Source organism: Anas platyrhynchos, chromosome 4 (genome assembly GCF_047663525.1).
Source record: "Anas platyrhynchos isolate ZD024472 breed Pekin duck chromosome 4, IASCAAS_PekinDuck_T2T, whole genome shotgun sequence".
In the NCBI taxonomy this organism is placed as follows: Eukaryota; Metazoa; Chordata; class Aves; order Anseriformes; family Anatidae; genus Anas; species Anas platyrhynchos.
This window is the reverse complement of record NC_092590.1, coordinates 33,743,806-33,759,266: the sequence shown is the minus strand read 5'-3', so window position 1 is coordinate 33,759,266 and position 15,461 is coordinate 33,743,806. Positions and strand designations below refer to the sequence as shown.

General features: G+C 38.0%; 2 long non-coding RNA genes across 15 annotated transcripts in view; one reads left to right on the top strand and one right to left on the bottom strand.

Moving 5' to 3' along the window:
- LOC106016054 (uncharacterized) overlaps positions 1-15,461 on the top strand; it is a 270,464-nt gene that overhangs the window by 236,681 nt on the left and 18,322 nt on the right. For all 11 annotated transcript variants that reach the window (XR_003496990.3, XR_011809047.1, XR_011809045.1 and 8 more), the window contains exons 6-9: positions 6,692-6,774; positions 7,511-7,661; positions 9,425-9,603; positions 12,601-12,700. This is a non-coding gene — a long non-coding RNA (uncharacterized lncRNA). The remainder of the gene's footprint in view (positions 1-6,691; positions 6,775-7,510; positions 7,662-9,424; positions 9,604-12,600; positions 12,701-15,461) is intronic.
- The window catches only part of LOC106016056 (uncharacterized), a 48,916-nt gene continuing 34,753 nt past the window's right edge, over positions 1,299-15,461 (bottom strand). Inside the window, exons 3-7 of one of the 4 annotated variants that reach the window (XR_002400640.4) lie at positions 13,947-14,074; positions 11,762-11,910; positions 10,863-10,969; positions 9,463-9,549; positions 1,299-6,827 (exon numbers count right to left, since the gene is read on the bottom strand). This is a non-coding gene — a long non-coding RNA (uncharacterized lncRNA). Of the gene's footprint in view, positions 6,828-9,409; positions 9,550-10,862; positions 11,156-11,761; positions 11,911-13,946; positions 14,075-15,461 lie in introns of those variants that run through there. The other 3 variants (XR_005265841.2, XR_011809049.1, XR_001188485.5) reach the window with 3 other exon arrangements.

Genomic DNA, 15,461 nt, shown 5'->3' with positions numbered 1-15,461 from the left:
GAAGAGAAGCTGGCAGAGTCATTTTTTTTCAAGTCTGACTCAACGTCATCATTTGAAAAGTCTGCCTCATTCATACTCTGAGTGAAGCATTGTTTTATCAGGTATTGTCCCAATGCCTGTTTTTGTCAGTTCAATTACAGAACATACCTGCACCAGAGTTTATAAGTGAGGATAAGGCCCTGAAAGAAAGTAGATGTTTATGAGATAGCGTATTTGGCATCTTGCTGCAAGAGCCTTGATTTGTGCCAGGGGAGATTTAGAATGGTATCAGGAAGAATTTTTACACAGAAAGAGTGGCTAGGCATTGGAACAGGCTGCCCAGAGAGGTGGTGGAGTTGCCTCCCATTTAAAAGACATCTGGATGTGGCGCTTAGGGATTTTCTTTAGCACTGGACTAGTGTTGCGTGGATGGAGTTGATCATTTTGAAGGTCTTTTTCAACCTAAATGATTCTATGATTCTACATGTATATGCCAGACCCTTTCCTACAACCTGCGTGATTACATTTTTTCTGGAAATACTAGTAATAAAAGAAATTGTCTAAATCTGTGTTTTTACAACTCCGTAAGATACATTTATCAAAGACCATTATTAGCAGGAGCCAATAACTTTTAAATAAGCTCTGTGATCTCTGAAGTCAAGTTGCTAGCATGCCCCCTTCTCTCCTGGAAGCCTAGCTACCTGTCCAGAATTGCTCTGAACAGCTTTTGTTGTTGGAGCTGCAGCTTTAACCACCACCACTGAGCCTGGACATAGCAGGGAGTTTGGGTTGTTTTGGGTTTGTTTATTGGTTGGTTTTCCTCCAGAGTCCTTGTGCTTTTCATTTTGTAGAGCACACTTTGTATTCGCAGTGGATCAGAAAAAGCGTAGTACTTGGCTGCTGAATGTGTAACCAAAGGAATTTGCTGGTAATGGTGCTTAAAATCTGCTAATTGAAGAGAATAAATGGAAATGAAGAAACCGGGAAAGTAAGAGATTGTTGAAGTTTGTTATTGTGTAGGAAATAACAAGTGCTGTGACATACTGTGATACTGAGGGAAAGGCCTTAAGAACAGTGATCATTTTAGAAGCTTTATGCCTTCAGCCACAAACAGGAATAAGAACAAATTTATGTACAGTACAAAAACTGCACTAGACTTCCGCACTTACACATTGCGATTCAGTCCCACCTGAAGTCTCCTTAATGTGGCTCAGTCGTGGTGACCTAATGCTTAGTAAGTCACAAAGCATTATTGCAGATCTTTAGAGGAACAGGCATTTAGCAAAAAGAAATATGTAGATAACACAAGTCTGGAAAAGTGTTTTATTCTGTTCTGAATATATGTGAGATCATCAGATAACAGGCTTTTTAGTCAGAAACGTTAGAGATTGTACTGCTTTTATCTATTTAAAAATGAAGAGAAAACAAATAACAGAATAATCTGTTGCTATGCAACGTCATGCAAGTAAGTTAAAAGTTGGCAAAAGTAATTAATACAAAAGATGTGACTAAGCATACTATGTATGAGGCCTGTCCTGAACCACTTTAGCTGACTCTCATAAAATACAGATTTACAGTGGATTGATTGTTTAATGCACATTTGGGCAATACTTACACAATAATTGCTCCTGGAAATTCATTTTGCTAATGACTTTTGTGCCAGTGGATGTAGTTGTCTCTATATTTTAATAATCCCTGTGCTTTAGGACATCCTGTATGTACCAAAGTAATGCTGACAAATCAGATTATTCAACCGCTAAGTTCTCTTTGTGATCGCTGCTTCTCCATTATAGCTTACATTATCATAGTATGTCTAATTTGAGGTCTTACATTTGTTTAGAGGGGAATAAGAGAGGGGAACTATTGCAGTCTTAAATGATGTGGCCAAGAGGCAAGGGAAATAAGCATTGGATAAAGCAGGATCTTTAGTGCAAAACCACTACTGGTAATTGTTTCTGTACAAACAACAGAAGGTGGACCTGGGTTAATGGAGGGATCACAAGGTAACTTCAAGGACAGCTGCTTAACTGTTGGTAAATACATTGAAGAATCTAAGGTACAGAAAGGTTTGAAGATGTTTAACATCTTTTTTTTTTTTTTTTTTTTCTTAAAGGCAAGGCAAGTAAGAAGGATACCATCCAAGTAAAATACTCCAACCATATGTATGGAATAAAGAGAGAAAAGGGGATTTTATAGTTTCCCATTTAAAAGCAGTATTACAGATTAGACTACCAGAGCTCTTGCACTGACTGTATAAGTGTTTGGGACAAAACGCAGTTAGCCAAATAACTATCAGGACGTAATTTCAGTATGTGCTATTCAATGTGAGTAAGTATGCCTGAGGGCAGCTCAAAACTCATTTTTCACTAGTATTAATAACAGCTTACTGAATATAGTAATACAAACAGCACTAGAAAAAGGGTCAGTTTCCTAGGATAAGAAGGTATCCAAGGAGTCAGTGCTGGAAATGCAGCACTTCCTCTCCTCCTCTTGCCCTCCTGTTTGGCTGGTGGGTTTTGCCAAAACTTCTAGGTCAGTAACAGCAATTACAGGGAACTCTTTACCAGCCCAGTGAAAAGTTTATCTTGTGGGTCTTGCAGTCAACTACACTGGCAGTTGACCTTAGGATCTCTATCAGTCTCATATTCCTATGATTATTCTCCCTGGTAGCCTTGCACTGTCTCAGCTTACAAGCTAAACCATTGCACACAGTGAAAATGGCTAAAATATGGAAGGAAAAAAAAAAAAAACAAAACCTTCCTGTAAAGCCTGACTATAAATGACTTGCAGTGAGAGTAGCAGAGGATCCCACGCAGGGTCAGTGCTAGCTGGCATATTAGTGCAAATTTGTACTGATACACAAGCAGGAGCAACCGTCAGACCAGCAGCTGATATTAATCCTATCAAAGCTCAAGTAGTTCATTCTGAGTATTAGCGTTTCTCTTCCATTATCGGTACTGACAGCTCTGAAGGTGGTCTCTCATGTTATGAAATCACTGAATTCAGGAGGAGAAAGTAGGCTTACTTTGTGTACTCTATAATTACAGTATTTCTATCACAGCATGTGCTAGAGGTGAAAAAGTCTCAAAAGAAACTGGATAATGAAAAGCTGTGGGTAGGTAACATTGTACGTGACGTTCATGTGGAGATTGTTCTCTACTTAGCTTGGAAGGTTGGGACAGCCTTGACTTGAGTTCCCTTTTCATTTTGAATGGGGAAGGGATAAAGCAGCAATAAAAATTGTCAATCTTCATCACTTGATCCATTTTATCATGTCTGAATAGCCAGACATTTGTGCAGTTGGAAAAATTCAACAAAGGGAAGAAAAAAAAAATGCAGTCAGTCCTTCAGTTATATGTAACTTTGTATAGATGTAGAGACCTCAAATAACAAAAAGCTAGAACAGAGAATGTTAGCAACTGCTTGGAACAGGATTTCCTCCAAAAGTCCAGCATTCACTAAAATTTGGCTAGCTAAAGAGCAACTGCCTACATGTTAGTGCCCAGTGTATCATACTGCAGACATAGAGCCTGCATCCCAGTAAAAGTCAGTCATGTTACAGGCAATCCTTCCATCACATGGGTGGCTAAACAACACCTTCTTCCATGCAGATTTCTCCAATGAGGAGCACTGTCTTGTTGCAGTGGGTGGTGCTGCATGAAGTAAGTGGCTGAGTGGAATAGGTAGATATTTATCCATATCTTTCCTCACAGCACTACAGAAACACAACAGTAAGAAACTTAAGTGTCATGTGTATTTGGGTTACTGATCTGCTTAACAGCTGCCTCAGACTGTTTCTAGAAGATGCCCTTAAGCATTGTGCAAAAGATACAAAGCAGTGACGTAGGCTGGTTATAGAAAATGGTTGGATTCATGCTATGGGGGGCTGTGAATATGCTGATGGCTGCTGTGTCAGCGTTTGAGAGATGCTTTCGGCAGCAACCATCAGGAAAGAGTGCTAAACTGTGTGAAACTGGATGTCGTGAGTCACCAAAACCTTAGCATTGTGCATAAGAAAGAACAAGGACAATGTCATGACAGTGAGGCTACTTTACCTTCTGCTTTAGTTGAAATGTGTTTCTGAATGTATGTGCTAACTTATCCTACCCGGTTAATGTGTAGATTTGCTGTTAAACCAAATCAGGTTATATCAGATGGGAGAGCTATGAGAGAGTATCAAACCTAGAGGCATTTGCTGCTGATCGCTGTGTTTTATATCAGGCTCCAGATGATCTCTGAGGGATGCAGTGCCCTACTAGGTGCAATGTTGTAAATATTTGCTTAATTTGAGCACTGCAGTCAACAGAAGTGTGCTGGTACTTAAGGAACCCTAGATGACTTAATCATAGGTGTGATACAAAAGGTAGAGTGACAATCAGAAAGGACAAAGAGCATCCAGCTCAGACAGCAACAGGATAGATCCTTACTGAATAGCCTAGGCCCACAGACTTTGGTTTCTGCACACTGCAGGAAACAAAACTCCATCATCTTAGTGCAGGTTGGATGCAAACTATTGGAAAAGGGAACAGTCTGGTTCAGTCCTTTACCAGGCAAATAGTACAAGCTGAGGCTTTGCTAGATTTGGCTCATCTGGCAAAACCACTGGCTGTGGTAAGCTGATGTGGACTTTGCAGCCTCACACAAATAACAAGATCCTCAACTTTGAGGATTTTGTTCTAATGACATCAAGAATTATTTTAAGTATTGTAATATTGTCCTTAGTTTTATATTTACATCTCAAGGTGAATAATAAACTGCTGACTACAAGGTCTCTGACTACAGACCTGTCAGAGGAGAAAAAAAAATAAAATAAACAAAAACCTTTTGCTCACAATCTAAACAGGATTAAAACGATTGCTCCCTCATTTGAAACAACAGGCAAATGTGTTGAAATTTCAGAGGTAGAAATGAAATGTGAAAATGAGATGAAGTTACACTAGAATCTCTGGTTAATGTGGGTGTGGCTGTTTGGAGAGTTTTATGACCTGATTTGTCCATTTTTTTCCTCAGGAAACTAATCTTACAGTAAAGACAGTAGAACAATGTGTGTTTATTTTAATGTTGTAATAGGCAGCATGAATAATTAACTGACCTATACTAGCGGTGAATATACACGTGCTACAATTATACTACGTAAAGAAGATGCAGGAACACAGTCATTTTATGTGGGCAGTTGTCTTCAGCAAAAGGACAGTATGAGAGTATGAGGTTACTCAACAGTAGCAACATTTTGAAATGCCATAGCCAAATCTGCCAAAGATTGAGACCTAAGTCTCAATCTTTGGCAGATTTGGCTGTGGCATTTCAAAGTCTGAGACCTAAGTCTCATAAAAAATTACTCTCTGCCTCCCCAGCTGTGTTTCTTTATAGCAGCATAAGAGCTGAGAAAGTCATTCAATACTTTTTTTTTTTTCCTATGCTTACAGCTAAAAACAGATGAAGTTTTGTATAGCCCTCCACATCTAGTAGAATGAGATATCAAGGTTGTCCTACTACTTCTAATATTATTGGTTTGTGCCTATGTTATTTTGCTTAATAACTCGTAATGTGAATGTGAAAAGATACAACTACTGTGCAATTGGGAGAAAAAGTTATGGGCCATAGATTTAGGCACTTACAATGTTTGGACTTGTTCCCCCTGAAATAAAGAGGAGTTCTACAGTTGTCTGTAAAAGATGCAGGACTAGGTTTTAAATCATCCTACAAAGCATTAAAGCTCTATTAAAGAAATGTACTTTCAGAAGGAGCTGAAGAAAAAGCTGCCAGTCTAACTTATTCCATATAACCAAGAGGGTGATTAAATGTTCCAAATATGCAGAAGTCAAATGTCCCATTTCTGCTTTAAATCTTTTCCTTTTATAGGCTGTGGGTTATACTCCCTGCTTTGAAAACCTGTGCTGTTTAGGAACAAGAATTTATTTACAGTTTTAAAAACTTGCAACTAATCTTGGATGAATAGTCTAAATTAACCTTTGGCAGAGAAGTTGTAATTTCTAAGCCAACACACAACTGCATTTTGCATTAGTTCAGGAATATTGGGTACTTTGAGGGGTTAAGAATGAAATATTTTCCATGATTCATATCTCTTTTAGCTTGAAAAGTCAACAACTCGATTCTAATGTAGCCAAAAGGGGTTTTCAGTCCAAAATGTCTCGTTGCTTGCAATTAATTTGGGTTCTTGCAGTTAGGGTTTTGTATCACAATGCATTAATGCATGAAAGCAGCTGCACAATGAGTAGTGCCACATGTTTCAACTAAAAATAATCTGTGTATATTGTTGCTGCGCAAACAGTTGTACATTTTGGTCACTGAAGATAATCTCTCTGTTAAAACAGCAGACGCAGATGGCAGAATCAGATGCGTATTGGTAGAACTGCAAAGGGAATGCTCGCGTGTGCCTGCTCATGCCACCTAGCCATGAGCCATTCCTTTCTGTCTTGGCAAGGATGCTGAGTCCTATTATTTAAACCCACAAAAATTGCAACTAAACTTTTTATGATAAATGTACTTAGGCAAATGGAAACAACTTTTATTTTCCCTGAAACAAGGAGTTTGGAACTTGGACAACTGACATGGAGCTTGAGGGGGGGGTAGCTATTCTAATTTAGAATTAATTCTGTCTTCTTGCAGACATATCGATGGGAGAAGAAAAAATAAATAAAATGGTATGCTTTCCAACTTGCTGAGATCCAAATCTTTCTTCCATTTGCAGTCCAATGTTTTGTGGCCCCACTGAAGACCCTGTGACTTCCAAGAAACTCCAGAGAAATTGATTCTGATCCCCATCCTGCTAAGGTACATACAGTGGCTTGTCAGCAGATGACTTCTTCATCTTTGGGTTTTCAAAGCTGGAAGTAGAAGCAAGTGCTTTTCACTTCAAGCTCTGCTTTCAGTCCTAAAGTAAGCTATACAGAGAAAAACTTAAAGATTGTATTTTCATCTGTTCCTTACATGAAACCTGTTCTGGCCTATATCTGCCACCAGGCACAGTGCTAGCTCCCCGGTACAATACTGTGGTACACTAGAGCCAGAGTCTTAATACATGCTGGAGAACCTAGAGCCTGGCTTTCCAGCCCATAGGCAAGTGGAGTACTTTAGGAAGCTGTTCTTTCCTATCCTTCCTCTCTTTGTCTGTCCCTCACTTTTTGGGGTATGGCTGGGATGGAGTTAACTTTTTCACTTGCCAGGTTAGACTTCAGCAGACAGCAGGAGTGCTCCTCATCCACCTAGAGCCCTGGGGGCAGCAAAGCACAGGTCTCAGCTGCAGCATGATGTTGTTATGCTCAGGAGGAGTAAAAGTGTTCCTGCTCCCACTGCAATTGGACTCATTTTTGCTGGGAAGTATGTTCCAACTTTTCATCTTCCCATCTGTGCTATCCTGTTAGTCTGCAGCTTAGCATAAGCTGCTAGTGAAGTGTAACATAATGGAGGAGATAACACTAATTTCCATTCAAAGATAGCAGGACTGCCATCTATCACCGCTCAATAGGCACTAACATCTAAGGCAAGCTGTCTGTTTTTATTTTCCAAGCCTCAGTGCAGTGCAATGTACTTAACTCCAAGAGCCGCGACTGACAAGCCTTGGTTGCTGCCACTTGCTGCCTTTCGTCTGGATCCAGTGTTTCCAGTCAGCCAGCTTGAATTAATTTACCATTGGAAACAAGGAGGCCCCATTCCTACAGGTAAGTCTGATCTCATTTGACAGGCTGCAGGTGGCTGTTGATTACCAAGTGAAACCTGTACAGTAAGTGCCCTATCTGAACATAGTACCAGACTGGCAATATGGTTGGAAGTTAAAGTAGTAGCAGATAGTTTATAATAGTGTGTTTTAATTATGGATCTATTTGTAAACCAGCTGTTCATAACCATTTACCTATCACTAGGCAAAGGTGTAGGGATGTTCTCTATACTGGTTAGCTCTTACATCTGATAAGTTCTGCAGGTTAATGATAATGTATTATCATGCAGATTTATCTCTCTTCCAAAATGAAGCACCCATCACCTACTGATAATGGAGAAAGAGAGGCTGTGATCCTGCAGCTGTGAGACCATGCAGAAATGGTAGGAGAGACTCAGAAGTGTTTAGTTCCCCATTAAGAAGCTGAGAGAGGGAGTTTTTCAGTGCAGAGCATTAGCTATAAAGAGACTTTGATCTGTGATTAGAGAAACCGACCCGTCTTGTATCTGTTCTTTGTAAAATAGGCAATGAAAAGGAGTATATTCTTGCTATGTAGGATTGTAGCCAAACTTGCTTATTAACTACTCCTAGAGGTGAAGAACTTAACTATTGACTAACTACTTGAGCCAGAAAGCACAGTGGTATTTGTGTATTTTTTTTTTTTTGTTCTTTGTTTCAAACATGTTCTCTGCTTTTCATTGTGTGGGTTTTTTTGTTTCTTTGTTTGTTTTGAGAGAGAGACAATAGCAATACATGCCCATGGAAGAACTGACAATGTATAGCCTTGTACACTGTATCTTGGCAGACAAGTAGGTGCAGCTCTGGCATCTCATTTTTTGTTCTCTAGACCGATACTGACAGTAAACAAAAGAAATGCTGTGTGCTAGAATTTTTTTTATTCCTACTTTTGCCAAGACCATCTTACTTAATGCTATTGTTACTAAAAATTTTGGCACAGAGAGAGCACATAAGATATACCCTCTTCACCTTGTATTTTAACTAATAAGCTCATTTATTCTTCTTTAAAATGGCTATTTTGGAAATGCGGTTATTGTTTAAAACATCTTCCCTTTTCTAGAATAAGGGCATAGTTTGTGTGAACAAAAAGCTCAGAATACAAACAGCTGTTTTAATGTGAAGCTAGAGAAAAATAATGCTAATTCCATACAGTAGTAAAGATTTCAGAGCTTCAGTCTCATTATAGCAATTCGTTTGGTCTGATTTTAATGTACTGTTTGCCCTAGAAATTTCAAGACTCTAGTTTCTCCTAGACTTTTTTTTTTTTGAGAGAGAGAGTCTAAAAGACCCCTTGTACCTAAGATTTAATTCTTAAACTTTATTTTATAGCACATGAGCAAGTGAACATGGGAAATGGATTAGAATTCTTCAAGAAGATCTAAGATGGTACTTTACATGGCTTCAAAGAACCTATGAAGTAACTTAAGAATTTCTCTGTTGCTCTAGATAGAAATTTTGATGTGATAACACTGTTCTTCAAAAACTAACTTCAGACCCATACACCGTGGGGAGTATAGGGAAGATTTGGAATCCAAACCTTTAGTTTTCAATACAGTCAGTTAGTAAACTGTCCCCATTATTTCTTTGCATCTAATCCTTCTGTTCTCTTGCTATCTTTTTTGGCATTCTCTAGGCATCTCTTTTCACTTAGAATCCACAATCTAGAACACTCTTTTTGTAAATTATTCTCAAACTTATTTCTGAAGGAAGAATTAAAATCTGTTCTTTAACTAACTGCCTTCTGCTTAGGCTGCCTGTCCAGCAGGTGAGAAAATTTTCTCCCAAACCTGAAGAGTGATGGAATCAGAAGACTACAAGCTGTCCTGGAAAGTAGGAATTCAGCCCCTTTTTACTCCTGTGGAAGCTGCACCAGCCTGCAGGTTGGAAAAAAATCGTTGATCAGTAAACCCAAGAGAGATCATCAGGAGGTATGTGACAGTTTACTAGCTTAGTGGTTGTCATCTGCCTGGAATGGAGAATAGCTGTCTCTGATTCCTATATCCCAAACTATGTCAGCATCTTAGTTTAAACAGTAGCTGAAGTAATATATTTAGTGTTGAGAGCAGGAATTGAAAACTAGAACTTTCAGTACTGCTGGTTCTGGATGACAATTCACCACTGTGTTTGCAATACTTGTTTTTTCTCAGACTGTATACATCTAACATTCACTGTTGTAAAGACACTGTGTCAAAAGCAGAAACAATATAACAATATCCTCCCTCAGCCTGATTCTTGCACAACATTATCTATGGTCTGACCACAGGCACCAAATCAAACTTTCAGTGCTTTAGATTCAGGGAAAACTTATTTGTGAATCCCAAATCATATGTGGGATAATCAAAAAGGTGTGTAGCAAAGTATATCAATGTTTTTGGCAGTGCACAATTACGGAATAATTTTAGTCATCATTTTCACTCTGCTAGTAAAAATACAGGTGTGTGTTGACTTCTGGTTGCTTAAACACATAGAAGATTAGTTACTGTTTTTACATCTCTGCTGGTTTTACTGCCTTGAACTTCAATATCTACATGCTATATAATTCACAATTTACCATCTGTTCTTTTTCCCCCTCAATTGGGAAATCCAGTCCTTAGCAAAATGAGATGCATGTGGGAACATTCAAAGGCCAGAATTCAGACAAGAACTTTGAAGGGGAGAGCTAAGGACTGCAGTAGTTCAGGTTCCAGGATAAAGCACAGTTATTAAGGTTTTTGAAAAATTTCAGTTTTGTATTCAAACACCTAAATTCCATTTCACTCTCACATTAGGCATCTAAGTCTTGCATTTTACTTTTCTTTTAAGCAAACAATATTTTAACAAGTATTTTCATTCACGTTTTCGATCCAAATTCCTACTATTGCAATTACCTATGAAATTGAACACATTTAATAACAGAGTAAAGACACTCCCAATGAATGAAAAATCCCTTATTAGACAAAAATCTCAGAATGTCATAACCAAGGCTAGATCCAAAAAATGTGTTAATATTTATAATTCTTGGGGCACAAAAAAATTAAACCTTCCAAATTGTGTCTCAGCTGCTATTTTGTAGACTTTAATGTCCTCACAGTAAAGGCTATCTTGCCTGGATTAACAGGACTGAAGGAGGAAATAGATCTTATCCTTTCTTTTCAGTATTCATGAAAATGGACATCAGACTGGTGGCTTCAGTGGTGGGATTACTTACCATAGTGACAACTTTCCTTACAGAAGGCTGAGCTCATCTTGATTCTTTTCTTCATCAGCGTGGAGAGTGAACAAAACAGCAAAAAAACAAGCACAACCCTTCATCCCCTGTTGAGAATCCAGAGTTAAATACACTATCTCCTGAGATCAATAATTTAACTATTGGCTAAATTAGGTATCTTGTCTCCTTCACCTGATAATTTTTTCTATCTTGAGAAGAAAAGTTGCTTTTCTTGAGTGATGGAAGTGTTGTTTGCTTGTTTTTAATTTTAGATTGGTATGAAGTTAAGATACCTACATAGTAAGAAAAGAGTTCTGATTATTGGTATGTTACTAGTGAACCTATTGAATCCACACTCTGCAGTGTTAATGATTTTCAGTGTACTTTAAAATTGTTCAGGAATGGTTATCTTGTCCAGCTGAAAAAAGACTAGAAAGCATTCCCCACCCAACTAGATGTGTTGTCCTTCTGTACGCAAACTGCTGTGCAAAATAAAGCATAAGAAATAAGCATAAGGAATGACAATTAACAAATGGTGAAAAGGGGTCTCTGGGCCTTTATGTTCTGTTTGACCTTAAGGTGTCAGAATTACCATTTGTGTCATTTATTCATTGAGATTAGGTTTGTTTTTCAGTTTTATAAATATTATCTAAGGAAGTACAGTTTAAGGACAACAGCTGTTCTTTTTGTTACTACTTGTGCAAAACTCAGAATGACTACGAAATGTGAGAAATAATTAGTAGCCTATCAAAAGAAAAAAAAAAAAAACAACAACAAAAAGTAACTAAACCAGCAGTTCAGAGCTCCACTTAAAAGAAAGTGCATAGCCTTCTACTAAAAATATGCATACTATTCATATTGATTTCCACTAAGATGATGTTCATTAATTTGTACTCCACCTGCTGTGTGAGATCTCTGTCTCCATAAGAAAAGGTAGATACTTAAATCCAGAAATGAGCTCTTGGTGCACTCACTGCTTCATTCAGAGCTCAACAGGCATGACCTGTTCAAAGTTTCTCACGATTCCAACTTTGTTTCTCTCGCACTTCTGGTAGATAGAAAAAGAATACGAATTCCCTGTTAAATCTGAAAGCATTCAATCTAGGTAAGCATCATTTGAGATGTTACATATTAATGTAGCTCATATGCATCATCTGTGTAACCTAGGTACTTTTTTTCTATTGGGAAAAAAAAAAAAAAAAAAAAAAAGAAAGCCAAAGAGCCAAAATGAGGAGCTTACTGCTCTCTCTTCCTCCATTTCTCGTCTTTTTGTAGAACATCTTGTTCAGGCTGAGAGAGCTATGCATTCAATTTCCCAAAGCAAACTGCATATGCACATGTTAAAGTTCCAACCCACAGCAATTTGGTTGGCTAGTACTATTTTCTTAAAGATGATTAATTTCATGTTTATGAGCTTTGCTATTTAGCAAAGTTCCATTAAGAAATACCATTTTTGTAAATGGTATTTCTTATTTATAACCTTTTTTTAAAATAAATAAATAAATAAATAAATAATCATACTATAACTATTACATTATCTCACAATGTACCAGTAACATGCTCGCTATTCAGTTGGACCAGAACTGGAACCTTTTGAGACACATATTCTTCATTTATTTGCAGGACTCACCTGTTCGAAAGACTCTCATTAACCTACGGCTGTAGGCAACCAGGACTCTTAGGCAACCAGTACTCTAATGGAGTATTTGTTTTAATGAATTGTTATTGTTATGTTCAGGGACTAAACGTTTGAGGAATGAAGTGAGCATCTGTGATCCAAAAGCCAAAGCCCACCAGAAGAGAATGGACTGAATGATCAGAGAGTCTCCCAGAAAACTGTGAGTACCATCCAACATCCTGTGCTGAAAGAGAGCACTTCTGAAGGGTGCTACAAGCTCCTGGTGGATTAGAACAAGTGGTACTGGAACAAGAGAGATGAATAATGCAGATATCAAAAGTAGTAGTTACACAATATACTGAAGTATTAAGATATGATGCCAAGAATAAGACATGGAAGACAGTTCAAACCAGTCTGTCAATACCAGAAATTATGTACTTGTATCACACTTCAGGAAAACGGGAGAGAAAATAATAGAAAGCAGCATATGTAAGGAAAGAAGAAGGGGGGTAAAGCTTGGGTTTAAAAGGACAGAACACTTCCCTTCCTCCAAAGTTCAAAGAGTTTAATAAGCAACAGAGTACTAGTGTACTACAGAGTGATCCATTTACGAATAGGAGCTTCAGTTCCTATTTACACTTAGATAACGTATGCTTTAGAAAAACAAACAACAACAACAAAGAACATAATGCCTCTGACCATCTAGAAATGCTACTTGGAGATGTGAATTGGACCAAGAAGTAAGAAAGCTAGGCTTCTAAAGCATTAGCAAATCATAGAATAGAATCAAAGAATGGCTTGGATTGGAAGGAACATTAAAGATCATCTAACCCCAAAGTCCATTTGTACAAATATGACTAGGTGAAATAGTAAGGAACTGAGGATTGGTCTCAATTTCATGATGGTATAACCATGTAATCAGCAGCATGGAAGGCTGTTAATTCTTTTATTTATTCAAGTAAAATAAATTACTTTCAGGTAATGGATTTTCAGCAAACAAGTTTTTTTTATATGCACAAACAAATTCCTTGCAGCAGCTTTTCAGAGAGGATTTTTTTTTTTCTTTTTTGTAAACAGGGAATCCCTAAGGAGTTTATATAGAGATGGGTGAATATGAATCAAAAATGGACTCCTGTCCATTTTTTGCAAACTGTGAACAGTTTGCAAAAAAAAGTCAATTTAGATGTAACTATAAAATATGAACTAGTCAATCTAATGAGGCCTAGTTCATGAATGAGGGATGAAGAACTGTGTGGAGTTCCATTAGGCACAGTAACACATCCTTATATGTGGAAAAACAGGGCAGTGTGAGGCTGATTAGAAAACAAGAAACTGAAAATGCATTATAGTAGTACTAGAGCATGAGGGTTTTTGGTTTTTTTTGTACAAAGTATTGATCTTCACTAGTTTAAGTAAAAAAGCTCCAATGGCTTGCTCAACTGTTTTTTCCTGAGACACCTTGTTACCTGAGTGTGGTGTCAGACGGTGCAGCCCTGGAACTGCTTCATGGAGGTAGGCAGCACGTACTGCTCTCTTTTTCTTCCATGCCTTCTCTGCAAATTGTACTCCCAAACTCTTGACAGCAGTTCAAATACTGTGTCAAAAAGGTAGCAGGATAAAGGGACTGTTAGTTCCACTCTGTATTCAGAAAAGCGCCTGAAATAGTAAAATGAAGTCGATAGCTAGATAGTCTTATTAAAATGGCAAAAATAAATGACCCTTTACTGAGCAAGGCAAAGTAATGATATTGAGTTGGCCTCAACAGCAGGAGTTGGAAAAGAATCCCTTCCCCGTTTGGCTAGACTTCTCACATTTGAGTGCTTTCCATAATGAAACATTGCTGGATTTCTCCATTTTTTCCATTCCTAGAGAATCCAATTTACAGCAAAGTGTCCTGCTCTATGCATTACAATGTCAGGACTCAAGTGCACTGTAACTTATAGTTCAGGGTGTGCCAGTACGGTAAGATTTTGATGGAGAAAATCCTACATAAATCCTCTCCTACACACAGGAGACTTATTACTAGCTACCTTATCAAATCCAGCCTCAGTAATGGGCCACACAGGAAACGTAATCTCTGTGACTGTTGTGCAGTGGAAGCTAGACTAGCCACTTTACAAAAATGAAGCCTTATTTTCAGGAAATAATTGCTCAGACTTGCTCCTTAAATCAGCTATGTACTATTTGACTTTTATACTATTTATTTCAGGTTTGTTTGTTTGTTTTAAATCTGTGACCAGAAGAATAAGATAGGTTTACATCTTCTGCAGAAGTTATCTGGATGTGAACAGCGACAAATGGTCTAAAGGAATCTGATAATCATTCAAAAAGCAATAAATGGCTGACATTTCCAACTTCTGTTGGTTTGAGAGGGGAGGGGAAGAGAGAGGACCAGGGGGAGGAAGGGTGTCTAGATGCAATGCTAAACCTTAGCCTTATAGAATTTGACAACTTTATTATGAATTGAGGCATACAGGCTGTTGCCAACACTTGATCTTCAAATTTCCAGTGAACACTCATTCTCCAGTGTGCTTTTATTCCTCCCAGATTTGTTATCATGTCTGTCTTGCCATTGTTGCTACTCTTCACTTATGTATTTTCTTGTACTCATGGGCTAGCTGAGAAGCATGATAGTATGAGTATGTATTTGCTACACTAAATTCAGTGCCATGTCAGTGTTTTTGTTTTGTTTTTTTCTTTTCTCTTTTAACTGAACTGTAGAGGCAAGAACAAGGTATATACTGGCTAAACCCTCTCATTTTTAAAGGGTAGCAAGGAAGACTTGTGCCATCTGACAAGAAAGATCAAAGAAGTGAGTTCCTCTGTTCAGTTGCCTGTCTTTAGAAAGAGTACTGCATCACCTAGCTAATTCTCAAACTTAACTACATTTATCAAGTCACTACCTGTGGGAGCATTATCTATCTAGGGCTTGCCCACAGAGCAGCATTATACAGTTGCTCATTGATCTTAAAGATGAGTGG